Below are 22,325 nucleotides of genomic sequence, written 5' to 3' on the forward strand. Positions count from 1 at the left end.
TTTTCTCTAGTGGTCTAATCTTTTCTTTGGAAATTAACTTTTTCGGAGAAGAGATGAGTTTACATACCTCGGACGACTTCTGAACAAGTTTGAGCTTGTTTGATAATCGATTTGGTCTCGTTGAAGTTTATTGACATATCCTAATTTATGTTTGTACTTGTAACACATGGAGAGTTCATGACCAGTAAAAGTACAGTAAGAACATGTCAATGTGGAGGACGGTTCAGACACCATAGTTGAGCATGCTGTTAAACAAAATGTGGTACCTGAAACATGTGAAATAGAATTTTCAATAGTCAGGGAAAATTAATTTTATCCTCCAATGTGGTTGACGAAGTTTCTCCGGGAAGAATATCAAGATTGATGTACGTATTGCTACAATTATCAAAATCAATATTTTCATTAAGGAGTGCAACACTTGGCTTTTCATCTTCATCTGAATTATAGTGATCAGACATCTCATCAAGAGTTGCAGCAAGAGCTTTGTTCCCAGTGTATTTTCTACGATTTGGACACTCATTAGCAAAATGACCAAAACCTTTACACTTGAAGCATTGTGGCATATCCTCATCATCAGAATCGACTGTATCCCTATTTTTAGGAGGAACACGGTCATGAGGTTTAAATGATGATCTAGGAATATATCTGACAAACCGTTTACTTCTCTTCAAAAGAAGATCTCTAAATTGTCTTGTGATCGGGGAGACTGAGTTATCAACATCTTCATCAGATGAATCAGTCTCACTAGAATCATCCACAAAGTTGCCAATACTTTTACTTTTATCAAGTAATTTAGTGTTATTTTGTTCTTTGAAAGCAATATCCTTCCCAAACTTGGATGTATGCTCATGATCAAAGATCTTTAACTTCCCAACCAGCATATTTATGGATAAAGTATTAAGGATATTTCCTTCAACGATCGCATGTTTCTTAGAATCGTATTTGGCTGGCAACAATCTGAGAATTTTTATCACAATGTCCTTTTCATGAATAGTCTTACCCAATGCAAAAGATGCATTAACAATTTCATACACTTTGTGATTAAACTCATCAAATGAATCTTCATCAGCCATACAAAGGTTTTCCCAGTCAGAATTTAGGTTTTGAAGCATAACTTCCTTTTCAGAGGTATTCCCTTCGAATACAGTTTCAATGATATCCCACACATCTTTAGATCGAGTGCATTGTTAGAGAACTGCTCGGTCGAACTCGCATGCGTTGCTATCTCAAGCATGTTTGTCAATGTTAGTGATCAAAACTATAATTCATGATTTCTAGCCTATTTATAGATGTCTCGGACTAGGACATAGATTGTGTAGTTCAGCTTAGACTTCACGGCGTTCATCATTTGAAGACGAAGAACTACTAAGGGGAGCTTGTGGAACTTCATCGACATAAGGTATGTGGAGACTGAAACTCATCTATCACTTGGAAAGTCTATTTCTACTATATCTCCTATATTGAGACATAAGTCGTATTACGATATAATTTTCCATATACACATTTGAGATTTCGAGCCGAGTTTATCTAGCTTACATATTTCTCGAAATATGTGTTGGCAAGCTTTCGCTTCGACCAAGTTCATCTTATATCATGAGAAAATTTCGAGTAACATCTTACATGGTTTGTGTGATACAATCATTTGGTGTAGTCTTGGAATGTTTCGTTATGGTTATTTCAATATATTGAAAATTGCTTTTGAAAAAGCGAGGGTACCCAAATATACCTCAAGCTAAAACTTTTCCTACCTATAAGTCCTTTCTCCGAAAGTGATTTCTATGGAATGAGTCGAGACAATACAACTAATCGGTTCACACTTCGTATGATCGTCTATGGATACGAGATCGAGACAATACAACAACGAAGTATGTTTACTTGATAAGAGGTTCGGAATTAACCAAACACAATATGATTACTATCAAGTAAAATAGGAATTAACGTTTGTGTAGTGTACTTTAAATTATAATTACAACAATTATAATTGCAACAATTATAATTGCGCAAAATAAAAGTAAATGACACATCAAGATTTTGTTAACGAGGAAACCGCAAATGCAGAAAAACCCCGGGACCTTGTCCATAATTGAATACTCTAAGTATTAAGCCGCTATACAAAATCAAGCCAACTTCGTATAGTTGAGACCAAGCAACTAAACCTATAGTTCACCTAGTTTCGTCTGTATTCCCACGCCTCCAACTTACGAATAAGTCACGTATTTGGAACAATTCCTTTGATTCGTATTCCAAACAGTAAAGGAACAACAAATCTATTTGGTAGCAACTCTTTTCAACCAAGTGATGTGAGTTCGACAAAGTCCCTTCTGTTTATCTCAATAAACTCCTTCGTCAGGTTCTTAGATCTATCTTATTATCAACTACCGAAGTAATTGTTAAGATTTTGCAATCAATACTTTTAATCACAAAGAATTGTATTGATGAAGATCTACACAACTAATCAATCTAATCTACCACAAGGATAAACCAATTATAGCTGGATCCTCTTATACCGAAACAAGTATTGTGCATACCAAAGATTATAAACCCCAAATCAGAAATCTTCAATATCTTCTTTGTCTTCAAATTTTCTTAGATCTTCAATAAATGTCTGCACACAACAACTTGAATCTCTTGTGATCAATCACGCACAGAACGAAGTCTGTTAACAATGGATTATCACAAGACGTCTTTAGATCTACAAACAGTCTAAAGATCCCTGTCGAAATTTCAATCTAGTTTGAGTGAATCTTATATCAGAAGAGAAGATTCTCAAGCATAAACAAACTAAGTGCAATCAAAGTTCAACCATTATTAGTCAATCAAATCAATCGAAAACATAAGAGAAACCGCAATTATCTAGTTTCCCACTAACGATACTAATAGAGCTTCTCAATCCCAAAGAAGACTTTATACTGAGCGGTCGTAAGAGATTTCGCCTAATTAGGTTACTCTCCTCTAAGAATAGGCGGTTTCACCAGTAACAACACAACCGAGGAAGTTTGCTGTCACGAAGGATTAGTTTGCTAGAAATGCAAATTTCAAGTATTTATAGACAAGGAAGTTTGGACACCAAGGAATTTCCAAAACCAAAAATATTCTCAAGATGTACAATATATTCCAAATTCGGTTTCCATAATTCCTGGAAATGCTCTACCCAAAATAATGACCGAAAATCTCTTTGGAAAATCTTCAGCTAGTAAATGCACATTACTAATTCTCATTTTCCTAAAATAATATTAAAAACCTTAATTAAAATATTTTTAACTTATTTATGTTTCGATCTTGGGATTCTCTTCCTTTAGCTATTAAGGAATAACTTTGAATAATTAAAGATAAGCGTTACTGCACATGTTTAAAGTATGTCGACATCCATACTCTGTAAGTCCTCTTTCATACTTACATTCTTGAAACCGATTTGCCACACTTCCAAACAAGTTTAGAATTGGTTCATCTAACTTTCAAGAACTATGTGATTAATCAAGAACACCCAATCACTATTCATGGGTTTAACGGTTCTACCAAAACAAGTTTCGGTTCTACCTCCATGTGAGCACTGTGCATAGTCACACTAACTTTCCAAAATTCGGTTGACTAGGTACTAGGATCGGTTCCCCACATATATATGGTATCTAACTTGAATATGCTGCACATGTCCATATGATCAGTTCCCCTTTCTACTAAAACATGTTGCACCTCATACAAGGATCGATTCCCCTTTGTGATGTGTTGCACCTCTTACTAGGATTGGTTCCCCTTTACCCAGAGTCGGTCTTACACAAAATCACAAACTCGATCATACCATCTCAGTTTGATTACTTAAGATCGTTTTCACTAATAAAAGTCATACCAATACAAAAGTGAGGCATTTGTGAATAGTTTTACCAAGAACACAAACAAGTCATGAGCGGTTGTTCAAAAGATATGCAATGAATAACAATACCAATAATGCCTAGCGATTTCCTTTTCGATTCACAAAACAAGTTCATGACTTTACTTCCTTAGAACACATGTAAAGCATTGTTTCCTAGGATGAAATCCTCACCTCATACCCATACATAATCACAATAGCATTTAAACGATTATGTCGATGTCTTATCTACAAAGTTTAATGGTTAAGTAATAAACCTCGTATTGTATTCCTTAATACTATGTCTATCTAGAGTGTTCATGCTTCGCAGTTTTGTTTTCAATATGCACGACTTGAAAGATACGTTAGGGAATGAAACAGTTCAAGTCAAATATCACTAACCTCGAGTGGAAGGACGATGTTTTCGTTGTAGCTTTTTACTTCTTCACTTCTTCAAGTCTTCGCAATACTTGTAATGTCTCTTATCCTAATACTTTCAAGCTAACCTATACGAAGTTGACTCTAGTACATAATCAAGCGACTCTTTAAATGAGTTTTGATTCACTAAAATATGACAACCAAACTTGACATACCAACGCTTGGTGGGTTCAACCGAGCTATGCTCTAACAACTTTGATGCTAATAGTGTGTGAAAACGGCTACTATCATCCTCTAAGAAAGTTTCAATGATTGAAATAAAGAGTTTAGAATCATGTAACCATATTTGGATATAAACATAGTGTGTTACCACATTTGTGTGTAAGTCCAAAACCGGGAACCTGAAGTATGCGTACCCATACGCGTACTGGCGGTTGTTGGATGTCTGGGCAAGTATGCGTACCCGTACGCATACTGGCGAAAGTCTCACGTCCGAGAATTTCTGCTGGAGTTTGGAATGTAAATTGGTATGCGAAACCGTACGCGTACTGGCGTAACCAAACTCGGTCCGGCTACTTAAGTATGCGTACTCGTTTGCATACTTGAGTTGGTTACTTTATAAAGTCGGTTGTGTACATGAACTTAAATATTTATAAAATAAGGAATGAAATCTTTGCAAACCGTGGCTATAATGTTCATGTATTGATTCGAGTAAATCAAATCTATTTTCCTTCAATTGTGTTATTGTATACTTCTATGAGAATATAGCAATTGAACGGCTCTTTAACTAGTTCATTTGAGTCATCTGGACTAGTTATGGTTAAGATGAATAAGGTTGATATGAGAGTAATCATATGGCTAACTTCGGTTAACTATTGTTGATCCAACATGGTGTACACGTTTGGGTACGGTTACATAAACCTAAATGAGGGTACATTTCATTTGTGTGTAACAAGCTAAGTTCGATCTAACGGTTAAAAGATATTAGCTTGGTTGAATCAGGTTTTTCATCTAACGGTGAATATTGAATACTTTGTTACAAAAGTAACTTGGATTGAAAACCCTGATTTGAAAACCATATTAAGGAGAACTCTAGCAACTGGGAAACCTAATCCCCACACCTCCTGTGTGTTACTAGTTGCATCAACTAGAGTCGATTTTCCTTTAACCTTAGGTTTCTATCGAGACCCTGTAGGTTAACGACTTCAAAGACTTCATTGGGATTGTAAAGCCAGACCCAACTATTTTCTTTGCAGTTGTGTGTTCTGATCTTGCCGATTCCGTCATTTGAGTACTATCTTCTCTAAGATTTGCTCGAGATTTAATCTCTGATAGACAAGATATAAAGTAATCACAAACACCTTCGTCTCATCGTTTGTGATTCCACAATATCTAGTTTCGCCATAATACGACTTAGATTATTGTGAGGTGATTGATAATACTAAGCTGTTCTTCGGGAATATCAGTCTGATTTATCAATTGGTTCATGTTCACCTTGATTTATCAAAAGACGGAATAAAAACTCTTGGGTATTTCTGTGGGAGACAGATTTATTCAATCTATAGACTTTTTTGTGTTAGACAGATTTGTTTATCAAGTCTTCGACTTTGGGTCGTAGCAACTCTTGGTTATGGGTGAGATCAGCTAATGGATTCAAGTGCGTAATATCCTGCTGGGATCAGAGGCATAAGGAACGCAATTGTACCTTGAATCAGTGTGAGATTGATTAGGGTTAAACTACAGTCCAGTCTGAAGTTCATTGGTAGTAGTCTAGTGTCTGTAGCGGCTTAATACAATATGGTGTTCAAACTGGACTAGGTCCCGTGGTTTTTCTGTATTTGCGGTTTTCCTCATTAACAAAATTCTGGTGTCTGTGTTATTTCTTTACCGCATTATATTTTGTTATATAATTGAAATATCACAGGTTGTGCGTTAAGATCAATCAATTAGAATATCCAACCTCTGGTTGTTGATTTAAATTGATTGACACTTGAACATTGGTCTTTGGTACCGTTCAAGTTGCTCCTCTTATATTCAATCAGGCTCGCAGATTTCTATTTTCTGATTGCGGATTGAATTAAGAGTTAGAGATATTATACTCTTTGATATACTTTAATCTAGATTGAGTCTGACTGTCTAGTTGATTCTCTAGAAATTGTATTGGAGTAAGTCCTCTCAGATTGCCAAACGAATTGTTGGGTGTGGTTGTTAGACCCCCACATTTTCAAGTGGTATCAGAGCAGGCAAACACATTAACAACGTGTTCGTTTCGGGTAATTGGGAGCCCAGGAATTGGATTCCAAGGGAATAGCCCCAATTCCCTTGAACCGAACAGCCACAAAAATTCCAGAATTGGATTCCTAAGGAATCTGATTACCTCCTATCGGCCCTATTCTATTGCATCGCTCAGTGGGTGGAAAGGAATTCGATTCCGGAGAAAACAAGGGAATTTAGAGAAAAATTACCAAACTGTCCCTCAGAAAACAAAGTCTGGATCTGTTTTTCATTTTTCATTTCTAACCATTTCTTCGTAAGATCGAGAGAGAAGAAGAAGAAACCACTGGAGAATGAGAGATGGAGATCTACAATGATTAGGTTAGGGTTTTAACTTCTCGTATTGTATGTATTTCTTCTTCAATATGTATGTAATTTCCTTTTCTTTTTTAACTACTCGTTTAGATTGTTGTTCGTGTTTTGATTTCTTTTTATTTTGTTGCAGGAATTATTAATTAAAAGACCAATTATCATCAGATTGGATTTGCGGCTTTGTGATAATCAATCATCAACTCAGGAACAATAATTTCTTCAACAAGAACTCTAACTTTTATTTTCAACAGTACCAATTTCTTCTTCTCCCGGCTCAATCAACTACAGTATTATCAACTTTTTCCTTTGATTCAACTTATAAGAACTTTCAAGGTATAATTCGTTCACCAATTTCATTTAAATTGATTTCGGTAAATTTTTAGTTTGGATTTGAGTGTTGGTTTTATGATAAAATTAGCTTATGCATGTGTATGTATGTTGGGTTTATGATATAATCCATGAAATCATCTTTTCACCATCTGTTGATTGTGTTGTGTTATGTTAGTAGTATTATCCTGCATAAATTTGTAGTTGCTGTAATTGGGGTTGTTCTATGTCTTCTCATATGAGTCTGGAAAATGATGTATAACAAAATTTGGTGCAAGAGATGGAAAGCTATTTGCATAATAATCTTCTGTAACAGTAGCAAGTAGGTTATAAATGGCAGCACGTTTAGTTTAAGTATCTGTCTTGACAACACGTTTAGTTTCTATAGTCATGTATCCTTGACCATTTTGTTTTTATGCTTTTCGAATTCAGACCCACTTCCCGTATGGAACTTCTAATCTTGACAAAATAAAGAAAACTTGAAGTGATGACAGACAGTATCCGAACAACGTTGGATGCAGTAACTTTATTTTACATTTATTTCTATTCATATGTCTTTCGTCATCAAAGTTGTGTGTTGAGAGCCAATGATCGTTTTGAATTATCTATGGTACTATTGTATGTGATGGAAGATTTGGTATATAAAAGTGACACCAAATGTAAATCCCAACTTCGTCTCGATAGACGCACTTTTAGAGTTCTTTGTCATAAGCTGCGCACCACCAGTGGATTAGAAGATAATAGAAATTGTGATGTCGAAGAAATGGTGACGATATTTTTATATGTAACTGCGCATCACCATAAGAATAGAGTTGTGGGTTTTCAATTCAAGCAATCAGGAGATACGATAAATAGACATGTGAACATGGTGTTGAAAGGAGTTATTAGGCTTCAAGGAGAGTTGTTAAAAGAGTAGAAATTAACGTTAATCCCAAATTTGTTGGGCTTTAGACAATATAATCTATCCCTCTCAAGCCTGATACAATAAGGTCAAGATTTACCAAATATGAAACGAGTTAGTCCAGTTGTGAACAATTTAGTCCAAAACGTTTCTTTTTAGTGACAAAAATACCCATCTGTCATATGATTTATTCGTTTTCAGTTTCATTTCTTCATTTGCAACACTAGGGAAAGAACACCAACCACTGCTGTTGAATCCAATGTTACTAGTTTCATCTCCTTTCATTTTTTCTTTCGATTAATTTCATATCACTTGATTCACCGCCTTCTTTTTTCACAATTTTGCATATTGTAAATATTCAGTTTAGACTTAGTTTCATCAATTTGGGGGTTCTACAAAAAAAATTGGAATCACATTTAGATCGGTTGATTTGATATTCATCATTCAAGGTTGATTGATTCGTTCCTCATCAATATGGCGATTTGGCGGTAATTTGTTTCATTTAATTCCGATCAATTTTTGTGTATTTTTCATAGATCTGATAATGTTTTCCTTTTTAGAATCTTGAACTTCATATATATTAGGTTAAAAACCTTCCAAGAAAATTAGGAAACTGAATGAAGATAAATCTGAAGAAAGCTCTTCATTCATATTGATGTCGGCGTTTTGGCGAGAGAGGAAATTTTCATCTGCAAACTAATTGCAAAAATACATCTCACCGAAGTTGTCATATATGATTAGTTAATAATCCAATCTAGGAAATTCAACTTCTGCGTACTTGCAACATAGCCGCTTAACAGCACATAAAATGGCCAAACATTTCCTGCAAATCATTGATATGCTTCAGTAAAAATAGTTTAGTAACTTTTTCCCACTAGAAGATAGATTAATAACGATATCTCCTAAGTTTACTGTTTATCATGAATTAAACTCCTAGCATGAATACATATAGGTGGTAATGATTTTATGTTTGATGTTAGTAAATGTAAATTTTAAAACTTTTTAGATTAGATATTTAGTTTGATTAACATACATTCCCATATATATAGATGATTTTATTGGTCATAGTTGCAGCTAGTGGAGTTCAAGGCATACATTTTGTGTCATTTTGTTCTTTATCATTATTCTTAACTATGTTATGTACTAACAAAGTTAATCCCCAGGTTTAGGTCCTTGAGAACCATGGTTTTGAGAATATCACCTCGATGCTTAGCTTGAAGTATGATTTTGAGTTCAAAGTATAATTGAGACTAGTTTACACAGGATATTATTAAAAATGAATTGAAAACCTCAATTAAAAGTAACATTGAGACTAGTCCTACTCCTGGATGTGTTCGTCTCTTGTAGTATAGAGGTGATTGGTTGCTTAATTTGTGCCTCATTTGCTTTTCAGTATCGTTCTTCTTTTTCTTTTTGTCTTTTCTTTTTTTGATAAAAGGAAGACTAGTATTTACTAGAAATTTGAATTACATATTAAAGGTCTGCGATTTGATTTTGCATAAAATCCATATACTTATAGTTGATAGTACGGTTAGCTAAATGTGCAATTATTTTTGAATTCTAGACACTTGTTTGTAAAACATTATAAAGTACACTATTGGTATGTGAAATTGATTAAGAGGTAGGTTAATATTTTGAGTATATATGTTGATTTGTCATTTGTTTGGTTTTTTCAGGCATTCTTTGCTTCCACGGACATGGAAGACGTAATGGTGAGAGGAGAATGAGGTCAGTACATGGTTGTATTGTAAGCCAAGACCTCTCAGTGCTTAACTTGGTCATTGTGAAGAAGGGTGAGAAAGACTTACCTATGTTTGTCTGCATTCTGATTTAAACATTTTATTGATCATTTTATGAAAAGTAAGACTGGGCTTGTCTATATCAGTTGTTAGTAGTTCTGTATTTTATGTAAGTACTTGTGTTTCCAAAATGTTACTTTGTAGGTATGCATGCATTCTCCCACATGCTTAGATATTATTCACTCTGGCCATTCTGGAATTCGGGAAGAAAAGGTCCTGATATGTACGCTTGGCGCTGTATAATAGATGTTTGTGGTCTTAATAAGTCCAGGAAAATGTATGAGGTATTATTCTAGTCTTTTTAGGACTAGTTAAAATTTCTTACATACAATGATCCTTAAGGGTGTTTTATATTACACACATTTTCATCCATGAATTTGTACTCACTTGCGCATAGTTTGTATTCTTTTTTATGTGTAAAGATCATCTATAAATATTTGTGCAAATACTTGTACACATGTTGATTGTTAATGTGTACATAGTTGTACAAATTTTGATCATTATGTGTACATAATTGTACACCTATTGATTAAGTAGAAAACGCATCTGATTTAATTTTATTAATCTCGGTGAAGGGATTGCCGACAACCTCCTACGCAAGAATTGATTTGCTAAGAATTTACACGGAAATGAACGGAGGTTTCACCACATCATTAGACTCCCATTAGTTAGTTTAGATTATCTCGATTCAAATAGTTAATTTGAATTAGAACTCAAATCATGGAACACTTTTAAAGAAAAATACTTGTGAAATACTAAAAAATGAGAGAACTATTATATTCCGCAATAATCAATAAAATGAGGGGTATTCTAAAATTTGGTTTAAGTTTAGGAGTAATTTAAGTAAGGTGTATTCATGTTACCTGAGGCACCAATAATTATGATACTTGTCTTGTAAAATGAGGATTGGGGGTTGTTTGAATTTGGTGACTTACTGATATATGCTTATGGCCGAGTGAAACTAGATACTATAGTGGGGGTATTGGGTATTGTATGTTCAACTATTTTCTTTTCCTTAACACAAGTAGACAGATATGCAAACTAATACCTAATTTGTAGGCCCATTAGCTAATTCATACCCTCTCTTCATGTTGTACATATCTTGATTCTCAATGTGTACATAGTTGTACACATGATGAATATTAATATGTACATAATTATACACATGTTGATTATTAATGTGCACATAGTTGTACATATGTTTATTGTTAATGTGTAAATAGTTGTACACATTAACCATTTCTGATCTTCTTGCTTCTTCTGTTTTAGATTCTTTAGAGATATTTATTTAATGTATCCGTTTTACAAGCATAACTACCTTAGGCCATATTCTGCTTAACCATTGCGGAGAGACACTTCATGTTGACAATGGGTCCTTGCATTTTTTCTATTGTACGAACATTTTTATATCGTCCACTGACCTTGTTTCAATTGTTTGTTAGTTGATTCACATGATGGTCGATCGGTAGTTTTTATCTTGTAGAGCAGTTAATTTGATTCATAATATATCATCTATTACAGATTCAATTTTTAGGTTATCAACTCCAATAGCTTAGCTCAAAACCACAGAGATGTGGGTTTCAGTCTGGAACTAGTTTGGCTTGCCGATACACCCCTCATATCAACTTCCTTTGCTTTTGGTCATCAATGACTGACTACCTTCAATGACATGGAACAGATGCTCTAGCAATTTTAGTTGCCAGTCCTACTGATCTTGTGAAAGTTCAACTTTAATTAGAAGGAAAGTTGTCACATGAGGTTCCAAGACATTATTCTGGAGCGTTGGACGCTTAATCTATATTTGAAGGTTATGGTTGATATAATTTTATCTCTTGTATCTTTTTTATCCGTGTATTCACTTTTACCAAATTTGTTCCCAATATTCAGGGAGGGAAACATGGAAAGATAGGATCATTTGGGTATATCCGTTTTGGTTACATATGTATAACATGTGTACATAGTTGCACACATGTTGATTTTTAGTGTGTACATAATTGTACACATATAAATTTAAAATGTGTACATAGTTGTACACATAGATTTTTAATGTGTACATAATTGTACACATGTTGATCGTAATGTACCTTTTTGTAATAGGGATATTTTCACCAACCTACTCTTTTGTTTCATTTTATAGTAATAGAATTGAAGTAGCATATCAAGAGGTTGTTGCTTTGAAAAGGCAACAGTAGCTCATTCGTGAGGAAGAGGAGACTTGGCAAGCTGAGAGTAAGAAAATAAATAAATGATGGAGCAGCTGACAAGGAAAAGCGCGCTGAGAAAAAAAAAAACAGGTATTACGATTATCTCTAAATTGACCATTTTATCGTTGGTCGGACTCAATAGGATTTTTCTTGTTTATTTCTCAGCAAAAGCTCATGTTGTTTGTATTGTTTTCAACTTTCATAGTTTCATGCAATCTTTTCTTGTACAGTGACTTCACAAGGAACTAGACATTTTCTTTTGACAACCTACTTGCCTGCAAACGTCCAGTCCTCTATAGAATTAATTTTGTGCATATCAACCAAACCAGTTTCCTATAATCATCTTTGGTTGTGTCTTTCAACTTTTCCACGTTCCATTTTGGTGTGTTCCCAGAGCAAACAAAGGCATAACAATGGCAAAGGCAAAGACAAGGGGCGGAGCGAGGACTTAGATGTGTCGGTACAAGAAAAGATGCTAAGTGGGAGCACTTTTACATAGTGCCATGGACCGTTTATCCTTGAATCTGGAACCCTCAGTCTTTGAATAAGTGTATTTGATGTGATATCACAATCTCTGGATTTTGTCAGTTACTATATACACCAGTGTAAACCAGAAAAAAATGAAAATTATAGTCATATGGGTACTCGTTTTGTAGATCTTGGAAAGAGCTTTGCGAATATATAAAATTTCTAAACTTTGGACATACCATTGGAAACATAAATTGTTTTTTAATTATTTTTATATTATTTTAAATTGTTGACATCATGAGTCACTTTGGACTAAATTGTATGAAGGTTATATATGTATTTTCTATATTTTAAACAATTTTTGGACTAAACTGTACCTAGTTAACCGGGATCGACTAATTTGTATTTTTTGACGCATTTTTGGACTAAATCGTTTTTTTCCCGTTAAAAGAGCCGGTAGAAGTCGCTACAAGTTCTGTTGACCAGAGATGGAATTGCTTTAAGGTATGAGATTATCTCTAATGAAATATTAAAACCTTGTTAACCTTATCTATAATGAATATTAACGCTTGGTTTTTCGTATCTATAATGAACTATTAACACTACCTTGTTTACCTTTTAGAACTGCCTGGGGGCATTAGATGGAACTCATATTAGTGTCCACGTTGATACAACATACAAGCCTAGGTATCGTACAAGGAAAAGCGCAATTGCTACCAATGTCTTAGGTGTATGTTCTCAAGATTTGGAGGTTATATATGTATATCCTGGATGGGAAGGATCAGCTTCCGATTCTCGTGTTCTTAGGGAAGCCATTTACAAAAAAATGGCTTAAAAGTTCCACATGGTAAGTTTGTTAGAGCATTGTAACTTGAATCTGCGGATTAGCAAGTGATTTTTACCGGAAGATGAATATGAAGATGGACCAATTAATTTGGTTTCTACTCAAGAAAGTCGAATGATCGAACATGTTGATTCCTCGAATTATTGGGATGTACAGAGAAAGGAGTTAGCTGATCAAATGTGGGAAAGATGGACTGCACGTAGACGTAGGCGCATAGTTAGTTAAATGATTTCATCATTTTCCTGTATTAGCTTACATTTTTTATCACTTTCATTTGTATTGTACTGTTACAAGAACAAGGTTTATTACTTATCTTCTAATGGTATAATTTTGTCAAATGGTTTATTTCAGATTTATTTTTGCAAATGGTTGATTTTTGTCTCTATCTTAGTATCTGTGTGGGTTTGTATGTAGCAATGACTACTGTATTTACTGCTCTACAAAAATTTAGATGGTGGTAGAACATTGGAGCATGTGATTACTTATAGAAATGAAATGCAGTTTTCCGCCTTTATGGCTTTCTGGAATTACTGTTCCTAGACAGAAATATGTAGTAGTTGATAATGAAATGTATCATTTTTGTCGTCAACAGGTATAAATGTATGTTAATAACAATTAATTTGTGTTCTTTTATTCTTTGTTTTATTTGATGTTAAACTACTTATGAAATTATCTTGACGGAACTTGGTTGTAAACAGGCAAGTAATGGCACCTCATCGGAATTGGGTACAAGCTGAAGATGACATATTGGTTGATGTTTTGACGGAACTTGCGCTGGAAGGCAAGTGGAAAAGTGATACAGGATTTAAATCTGGCTATTTAAAAGTGATTGAACAGAAATTAGCTGAGAAACTACCCAATTCCGGGTTAAGTACTACCAACATTGATTATAGAATCAAGACCCTGAAGAAGCATTCAATGGCAATCAACGAAATGTTAAATGCTGGCAGTGGTTTTGAATGGGATTATGTCAACAATAAGCTTGTGTGCGAGAAGAATTAATTTGATGAATGGGCTAAGGTAATTTCAAACCATTATTGAATATATTCCTTTCTGTTTAGTTAGTTTGTTCTCTTAATCATGTAGTTTTATCCTTGGTTTGGTATTGGTATCAGTATCATCAGGTCATACAAGTAGTACGGGGCTGATGTTTTAGAATTGTAGAAGAAAATAAACATAGAAGTGTTATAGGAATGCCCTGGAGCTTACACTTTTGTTTTTTTCGACTGAAATTTGTGAAGTTCCAGTTCGTTGCTCTTGTTTTTTGGACTGAAATTTTGTTGTTTGTGGATTTTGCAGTCTCATCCAAGTATAAAGGGAGTGTATGGGAAAGTTTTTCCTTATTTGGACGCATTGGTTGAAATATTTGCTGAAGATAGAGCAAATGGTAAAGGAGTTGCGTCTTTAACTGAAGAGTTAAAAGATATAGATAAAGAAGAAGGAAAAGGGTTAGATCATCTTTATCAGTGGACGAAGCCAATAATAGCAATGATAAAGGTAGGAGAAGGAAAAGGGTTAGATCATCTTCTTTGGATGTTGGATCCGGTGAATCAAGTGGTGATTCGAATAATCTTAATTTGATGGCTAATTCTTTCAGCAAGTTTGTATCAGGCACTCTTTCACATTTTGAAGCGATTCATAGTACATTGGCTCAAGAATCAGACACCAACAAGCAGTTGTTTGAGGAGCTGCAGAAAATTGATGGTATTAATGATGATGATGTGATAGATGTTGCATCTATTATACTTGATTCAACTACAAAGACCCAAATGTTTTCCGGGACGGATGAAGGGAAGAGGGCCCACTATGTGAAGAATAGAATACTCAAGTAGAGTAGTGGAAAAGGGAAGCTCTTGGTATGTTTATTGTCCTCTTGTTAGGATGGTATTATACACAAGTTGGTTGCCAGTAACATTGTGGAGGAAGAATAGTGATCTTAAATCTGTTTTGAAATTTTGAATTCTTAAATTTTTGAATTTGAATTTGAATTTTAGTTGTGTATTAGAATTTGGTTGCCAGTTATATTGTGGAGGAGTAATAGTCCCATGGTTTAAATTTGTTTTGAAATTTTGAATTCTTAAGTTTTTGAATTTTAGTCATGAAAATTTTCAAGGATATTTAAGTAATATGATAGATTTGGATTACATTTTAATCCAATAACCCCAACCGGACATATTTTCTTATACTAAGGAATCCATTTCCTGGAATCCATTTCCTGGAATCCAATTCTAGGAATTGGATTACCTTATAATCCAATTCCTGAGATTTGAAAAACTTAAAAAGAACGAGCTGTAAAGACCTTAAAAGTCTGTGTTTGTAGCGATCTGATATGGAAAGAAGTGCTATCTCTATAAACGTACCACCAATATTCGATGGTTCAAATTACTTGTGGTGGAAAATTGCTACGTGTGCCTTTCTTCAAGTGCGTGATTTTCAATCATGGATTTATGTAGTCAATGGCTATGATGCTCCCGTTGTGGCAGTTGGAAATATAAATGTTCCAAAAGATATTGGTGCATATGACGCTGCTGAGATACTTGCTGCAAAGAAAAATTCTGACGGTTTGAATGCCATCATACATGCCATTACACCAGATCTTCAGCACCATGTGATTACGTGCACTCGGTCTAAAGATGCTTGGGATATCTTAGAAACTGTATTTGAAGAGAATACCAGTGAAAAGGAAGCCAGGCTTCAAAACCTAAATTCCGATTGGGAAAACCTTCGTATGGCAGATGAAGATTCATTTGATGAGTTGAATCACAAAGTGTCTGAAATTGTTAATGCATCTTTTGCATTGGGTAAGATTATTCCTGGAAAGGGCATTGTGATGAAAATTCTCAAATCGCTTCTATCTAGATACGATTCTAAGAAGCATGTCATCGTTGAGGGAAATAACCTTGATGCTCTCTCTAGAAATATGCTGGTTGGGAAGTTAAAGATATTTTATCATGAGCATACATCCAAATCCGGAAAGGATATTGCCTTTAAAGCACAAAAGAACACTAAATTACTTGACAAAAGTAAAAGTGTCTGCGTCTTTGAGGATGATTTTTCTGAGGCTGATTCATCAGATGAAGATCTTGACAATTCAGTATCTTTGATCACAAGACATTTTAGAGATATTATATTGAAGAGAAGTAAACGGTTCGCCAGAGACAAACCCAAATCATCAATTAAACCTCACAATCGCATTCCTCATAAAAACAGGGATGTTGACGAGGCTGATAGTGAGGATATGCCACGACGCTTTAAGTGTAAAGGTTTTGGTTTCAAATGAGTGTCTGAACCGTAGAAAATACACTGGGAACAAAGGTCTTGCTGCAACTCTTGATAAAATGTCTGATCACTATGATTCCAATGAAGACGAAAAAGCAAGTATTGCACTTCTTTGTAAAGATATTGATTTTGATAATTGTAGAAATACATATATCAATTTTGATATTCTTCCATAAGAAGACTCAACCAGCCTGGAAGAAAAAATTGATCTTTCTGTTGGAAACTCTCTATCTGATTTTTCAGGTTCCACCACGTGTCTAGCAGCTTGCACATCTAAGGCGTCTGAATCATCTTATCCTTTGACATGCTCTTAGTGTTCACTCAAAGTTCATGAAATTTCAAAGTATTTCAAGTACAAACACAAGATGAAATATGTCAATAAACTTCAACGAAGAGCAAATCGACTAGCAAACAAGCTCAACCTTGTTCAAAAAACCGCTGAGGTATGTGAGATTTTATCCTCTTCAAAGAAGTTAATTTCAAAAGAAAAGACTAGACCACTAGAAAAAAGAGTATGGTCTGAACATTTTGATAGATAGGGTTCTAGAAATTCCTTTCAAAAGGGTTATGGTGGACAAATTGTTGTTCACCACAACACAACTTGATTGTGTTGTTTTGGTGCATCTTGTCTCATGTGCTTGATCAAAAGAGACAAGATTGTGCACACCTCAGGCTTTAAAAAAATAAAAATATATATTTTCTTAGATTTTTTGTGGTTTTCAAATTTGGAATTCGTTCATATCTAATTGATATTGGAATGGACTTCCATGTTTAATCAATAAAAGAGGGTTATTCTCAACAATTCTACCCTCTTTAGGGTTGAGAATTGTGCGTGCATGAACCTATGTGGTTAAAGGTTCCATAATCCTACATTCCTTTTCCTTCTCTGGAACTCTTTCTATCTTAAGACTGTGTGTTGAGCTTAAATTGTGATTTCCTCTCACATACCTACACTCGTATGGATACTCCAAGCATCATGTCTTCTGATGTAAAAGATGTTAATATGATTGTTAAGGAATCAATTATGAAGGAAAAATAGAAATCTCCGTTACCTCCAACTTTGAAAAGAAAAAGAAGGAATGTGAGGAAGCCAGGAGCTGATCCTTCAAATTCTCAGAAGCTTTCTGGTGTTCTGAAGAGTTGAAGGAAACAAGGAAGGAGATTCAGCAAATAAAGGCTACTGTTATGAGAACTCTTGAAATTCAGAAGGCCCTGATTCGACATCATCAGCCTAGAAGGTTTGTTGAAATTGACTCCTTTCTTCACGAACCCTATGTACCTATGGCTGTTGACGACAATGAGTTCGGGGACGATAAAGAATTCTTCGGAGGTCTCAATGTCTAGGAAACTTCTTTTGAAAATTTATTTCTTGTGTTTTTAGAAGGATTACTATGATTTGGAATAGCCATTATTTTGAGTACACATAGCTATTTCCAACGTTTTCATCTTCAATATTTTTAGATTTATTTATTTAAATTCTAAGTTATTTGGAAGATGATTTTTGTAATTTTAATCTTTATGATTTTATATATTGCAAATTGTTATGGGATATGTTGTTTACGTCCGTGAACCTGTGATTGTCCCATACCTGTTCAAAAGTTATCTCTATTATGTCGATATGAATGTATGGATAAAAGATAGAATGAAATTTTGACAAACAAAAGTTAAAGCCTTTTATTTCATTATGCAAATTTTGATGGAAGAAAGGATACACTTTTTTTACAAGGATTATAAGTCTATTATATGTCATTGTGCAAATGGTGATGAAAAATAGAATGAATCCTTGTGTATTCCGCAGTATTGGTCGATCCCCGATCCACATATTTTTGTGCATATATTTTGTTGCTCTGTAAGTTCTCTTATGTTGAGCATGGCCAATTTAATTGATCGTTTTCGTGGTTGATTCGATTGAGACTTTTGGATTCAAATCCATGTTTTAGTGTGATTTGGTTATGTCGAAAGAAATCCTTCTTTTCTTGTAAAAGCAAGGTCGCCTTTGTTGTTCTTTCGGGAATGACATTTTATGGGAGAGAGTTCTTTTTGAACTTGTGCTTAATTTCCAAATCTTTGTGGGGAGTGTGGATGTGGAATATTATAGGGGTTATCTTGTATCTTTATAAACTCCTTGATGAATGCATTTAGCTTCGGCTTTATGATTGCATCTTAATTAGTTGGTATGTTATTCTCTTTTGGTCATGAAGTATCTCTATGAAAATTTCATGAGGATCCACTAGTTTTCATACCTTTGCCAATTTATATTGACAACAAGGGGGAGAATTAATGTGGATACATATGGTATACGGATCATTATGTAAGGGGGAGTGGTTTTCATTTCGAGATGAATTATTGACTAAGGGGAGTGATAGATATCACCATAGTATTGTTGTCAAAGTTGTGATACAATTGAACTTTGATGTTGTGTAATAATACTATGAACACTGTATAACAATGATCGAGAGCACTTGTTTTCTCATTGTTATCGCTACGGATCTTCAATAACTATGATGCTGAGTTGAACATGTTTAGAATCATGGAGTACTTGGAAGTGAAGAAGATTTCGAGTCATGTTGAAGATGCGAAGGAGATCAAGCATTTGGATGAGAAGCTACAAAGTTTTATTTATTTTGTAATCCATATATATTGATAGTTTTGTCACTAAAATTGACAAAGAGGAAGATTGTTAGAGCACTGCTCGGTCAAACTCGCATGCGTTGCTATCTCAAGCATGCTTGTCAATATTAATGATCAAAACTATAAGTCTTGATTTCTAGCCTATTTATAGATGTCTCGGACTAGGAAATAGATTGTTTAGTTGAGCTTAGATTTCACGGAGTTCATCATTTGAAGACGAAGAACTACTAAGGGGAGCTTGTGGAACTTCATCAACAAAAGGTATGTGGAGACTGAAACTCATCTATCACTTGGAAATTCTATTTTTACTCTATCTCCTATATTGAGACATAAGTCGTATTACGATATAGTTTTTTATATACACATTTGAGATTTCGAGCTGAGTTTATCTCGCTTACATATTTCTCGAAATATGTGTAGGCAAGCTTTCCCTTTGACCAAGTTCATCTTATATCATGAGAAAATTTTCGAGTAACATCTTACATGGTTTGGGTGATACACTCATTTGGTGTAGTCTTGGAATGTTTCGTTATGATTATTTCAATACCTTGAAAATTGCATTGATGCTGATAGTGTGTGAAAACGGTTATGGTCATCCTCAAAGAAAGTTGCAATGATTGAAATAAAGAGTTTAGAATCACGTAACCATGTTTGGATATAAAAATATTGTGTTATCACATTTGTGTGTAAGTCCAAAACCGGGAACCTGAAGTATACGTACCCGTAAGCGTACTGGCGGTTGTTGGATGTCTGGGTAAGTATGCGTACCGGAAGTCCCATATCCGAGAATTTCTACTGGAGTTTGGAATGTAAATTGGTATGAGCATCCGTACGCGTACTGGCGTAACCAAACTCGGTCCGGCTACTTAAGTATGTGTACCCGTTTGCATACTTGAGTTGGTTACTTTCTAAAGTCAGTTGTGTACATGAACTTAAACATTTATAAAATAAGGAATGCAATCTTTGCAAACCGTGGCTATAATGTTCATGTATTGATTCGAGTGAATCAAACCTATTTTTCTTCAATTGTGTTCTTGTATACTTCTATGAGAATATAGAAATTGAACGGCTCTTTAACTAGTTTCATTTGAGTCATTTGAACTAGTCATGGTTAAGATGAATAAGGTTGATATGAGAGTAATCATATGGCTAACTTCGTTTAACTATTGTTTATCCAACATGGTGTACACGTTTGGGTACGGTTACATAAACCTAAATAAGGGTACATTTCATTTTTGTGTAACAAGCTAAGTTCGATCTAACGGCTGAAAGATATTAGCTTGGCTGAATCAGGTTTTTCATCTAACAGTGAATATTGAATGCTTTGTTACCAAGGTAACTTAGATTGCAAACCATGATTTGAAAACTATATAAAGGAGAACTCTAGCAACTGGGAAACCTAATCCCCACACCTCTTGTGTGTTACTAGTTGCATCAACTAGAGTCGATTCTCCTTTAACCTTAGGTTTCTATCGAGACCCTATAGGTTAACAACTTCAAAGACTTCATTGAGATTGTAAAGCCAGACCCAACTATTTTCTTTGTAGTTGCGTGTTCTGATCTTGCCCCATTCTATCGTTTGAGTACTATCTTCTCTAAAATTTGCTCGAAATTTAATCTCCGATAGGCAAGATAAAAAGTAATCATAAACACCTTCGTCTCATCGTTTGTGATTCCACAATATCTAGTTTCGCCATCATACGATTTAGATTATTTTGAGGTGATTGATAATACTAGGATGTTCTTCGGGAATATAAGTCCGAAGTTCATTGGTAGTAGGCTAATGTCTGTAGCGGCTTAATACAGTATGGTGTTCAAACTGGACTAGGTCCCAGGGTTTTTGGACATTTGCGGTTTTCCTCGTTAACAAAATTCTGGTGTCTGTGTTATTTATTTTCTGCATTATATTTTGTTATATAATTGAAATATCACAGGTTGTGCGTTAAGATCAATCAATTAGAATATCCAACTTTTGGTTGTTAATTTAAATTGATTGACACTTGAACATTGGTCTTTGGTACCGTTCAAGTTGTTCCTCTTATATTCAATCAGGCTCGCAGATTTCTATTTGTTGATTGCGGATTGAATTAAGAGTTAGAGATATTAAACTCTTTGGTATACTTTTGTTTAGATTGAGTCTGACTGTCTAGTTGATTCTCTATAAAGTATATTGGAGTAAGTCCTCTCAAATTTCCAAACGAATTGTTGGGTGTGGTTGTTAGACCCCCGCATTTTCATGCACGTAGTCACATGGTGCTGAAGATCTGGGTAATGGCATGAATAATAACATTTAAACCGTCAGAATTTTGCTTTGCAGCGAGAACCTCGTTAGGTTCATATCTACCAATATCCTTTGCAAGAGAGACACCGTCTACTGTAACCATTAGAGGATCGTAGCCATTAACAACATAAACCCATGATTGAAAATCACGCGCTTGAAGAAAAGCACGCATAGCAATTTTCCACCATAAGTAATTTGATCCATCGAAGACTGGTGGTGCATTTACTGAGATAGCACCATAGAGTCAGATCGCTACAAACACAGACTTATAAGGTCTTAAACGTGTTTGCCTGCTCTGATACCAATTGAAAAAGCGGAGGTCTAACAACCTCACCCGATATTTCGTTTAGGCAATTTGTATGGACTAACTCGAATATAATTCTGAGAGCACCAACTAATAAAACTAGCTCAATCAAGAAATATATCCAAGAATTATATCTCTCTTTCCTTAATGTAAACAGCAAATCAAACAGATGGAAATCTGTGAGCTTGATTATTATAAGAAACAACTTTGACGGTATCAAAAACCAATATCCAAGTGTCAATCAATTCAATCAACAACCAAAGGTTGGATTCACAATTGATTGAACTTACGCACAACCTGTGAAATTTCAATTATATAAACAAATATAATGCGGAAAAAAAATAACACAGACACCAGAAATTTTGTTAAAAAGGAAACCGCAAATGCAAAAAAACCCAGGGACCTAGTCCAGATTTGAACACCACACTTTATTAAGCCGCTACAGACACTAACCTAATCCAAGTTAACTTCGGTCTGGA

General features: G+C 34.7%; 1 long non-coding RNA gene across 5 annotated transcripts; it reads left to right on the forward strand.

Moving 5' to 3' along the window:
- The first annotated feature begins 8,223 nt into the window (after positions 1-8,223).
- On the forward strand, positions 8,224-12,761 carry LOC113323801. 5 transcript variants are annotated; one of them, XR_003347855.1, is made up of 5 exons: positions 8,224-8,524; positions 9,713-10,119; positions 11,514-11,642; positions 11,973-12,129; positions 12,434-12,761. It is a non-coding gene; the product is annotated as an uncharacterized LOC113323801 (long non-coding RNA). The 5 variants fall into 5 exon arrangements; XR_003347857.1 differs by lacking the exon at positions 11,514-11,642 and having other exon boundaries at positions 8,237-8,524; positions 9,713-9,829; positions 9,980-10,119; XR_003347853.1 differs by lacking the exon at positions 11,514-11,642 and having other exon boundaries at positions 8,225-8,524.
- Positions 12,762-22,325: the final 9,564 nt, after the last annotated feature.

The sequence above is a fragment of the Papaver somniferum genome, chromosome 11, assembly GCF_003573695.1.
Source record: "Papaver somniferum cultivar HN1 chromosome 11, ASM357369v1, whole genome shotgun sequence".
In the NCBI taxonomy this organism is placed as follows: domain Eukaryota; kingdom Viridiplantae; phylum Streptophyta; class Magnoliopsida; order Ranunculales; family Papaveraceae; genus Papaver; species Papaver somniferum.